Source organism: Bison bison, unplaced genomic scaffold (assembly GCF_000754665.1).
Source record: "Bison bison bison isolate TAMUID 2011002044 unplaced genomic scaffold, Bison_UMD1.0 scf7180017864194, whole genome shotgun sequence".
Taxonomy (NCBI): domain Eukaryota; kingdom Metazoa; phylum Chordata; class Mammalia; order Artiodactyla; family Bovidae; genus Bison; species Bison bison.
Genome location: NW_011494766.1, coordinates 692,114 through 694,088, shown reverse-complemented (window position 1 = coordinate 694,088; position 1,975 = coordinate 692,114).

The following is a 1,975-nucleotide window of genomic DNA, read 5'->3' as shown; positions in this document are numbered from 1 at the left end:
TCCCGCCCGACCCCCTTCCTGGCCTCCTCCTCTGGTCCTCCTGCCCCCCCACACCACCCCGACTCAGCCCGGTGCTGGGGCACCATCTGTAGCCGGCCCAACAAAAGCGTAAAGCCGTGGGTCTCGGCTGGCTCGGCCTCCCTGAGTCGCGGCCGCGGCCGCTGCGGGGAGCAACGGGCCACCGCTTTTTGTCTAGGGAACGACAGGCTGCGGCTGGGTTAGGCAGGCAAAGCACATTGCCGTTTCTTAGCAGAAAAGGTACCCCCAAAAAAAAGGAAAAAAAAAAAAACAACCCTTTCTACCAGGCCACCTAGGCACAATGGAGCCAGATTTCTGCACAACATAGAACTTGGGCTTCTGGGACTGAGAAGCAGACAAATTCAACCCAGGAGACAGCTAGGTCTCTGTGTGAAACCTGACCCTTCCTCTTAAAATTAATGGAGATTTCTTGGGCTGTGTGTACACACCTGGACTTACATGCACATGGAACTGGTCTGTGTCCTTGCCGCAGAAAGAGACTATTATGACACTTAAATGGATGGTGAAACAGCTTCTTATATTTAGGGACGCTTTCAGAAAACGTTTCTGAAACTTCGTAATTACAGCTCTCTGATTGTTTAGGTGTGAAAGTTGTGTTCAAATAAGCGAAGGATTGAGAATGCAGTCTGTTTGAAGTGGAGGGTGTCAGAGAGCAAGGTGGAAACGGGTTTTTGGAAACTGAACATGAACCTGAATTTCATCCTCTAAGTGGGCACCTTGCAACCAGACTTCAGAGAAGCCCTTAGTACTTGTTACTGATTTAAGCTAGAGCACTATTAACCCCTCAGTGCCAAGTGGCTTCTGGCAAGAGAATATGACATTTCTTTGTGATGTCCAAGTTTAGAACTTCCGTGGAATTTGGAAGAATAAATTCATTATTATAGTATCATCTTTCAAATTCCTTGAAAATATGGTATGCATTTAATAATAGTAATGTTTTATCTTGATTCCTATAGCATTCCTTGATGTCTTTCATAGATGCCTGATAAATATTTGATGGTCTTAAATGTCCATTTACTTTCTTTTGTCCTGAAACTGTCATAAAGATATCAGTAGGTCGTACTGTGCCTTAAAAGCTCGAGGGAAAGAAGATATTTTGATTTAGGGAAACAGGTAAAATGAAGTGTAGAAGGACAGCTATACAAAAAAGCCCATTGCAAATAGAATGGGAGAGTGCTGCCTAGAAAAGATTTTAAAACTTTCAAAGTAAGGTGAATCTAGAACTTTTCCCAAGACTCAAATTTTCTCATGCTGATTACATGTAGCTTGGAAGTAGCTTGTCTGAAAGGAGGTGGGCATCTAGCAGAAACACAGAACTTGAATGATAAGGGAAAGACTCAACACAGGTTTCTTCAGTTCAGTTCAGTTCAGTTGCTCAGTCGTGTCCAACTCTTTCCGACCCCATGAATCAAGCAAGCCAGGCCTCCTTGTCCATCACCGACTCCCAGAGTTCACTCAGACTCACGTCCATCGAGTCTGGGAAGTCTCCTTTAGGTTTTTCGAACTGTCTTTCTGGGAGAGGAAGGGAAACAATGTTGTACTTTGCACAGTGGAGTTTGACAGAGGTAAGTCCTGGGGAGCAGTTGAAACAATTAATGGTGGTTAGGAATTTCTGTGGAGAAGGCAATGGCACTCCACTCCAGTACTCTTGCCTGGAAAATCCCATGGATGGAGGAGCCTGGTAGGCTGTAGTCCATGGGGTCGCTAAGAGTCGGACACGACTGAGCGACTTCCTTTCACTTTTCACTTTCATGCATTGGAGAAGGAAATGGCAACCCGATCCAGTGTTCTTGCCTGGAGAATCCCAGGGGCGGGGGAGCCTGGTGGGCTTCCGTCTATGGGGTTGCACAGAGTCGGACACGACTGAAGCGACTTAGCAGCAGCAGCAGCAGCAGCAGCAGGAATTACTGTTACTAGGAGGCAAGATCACTAACAG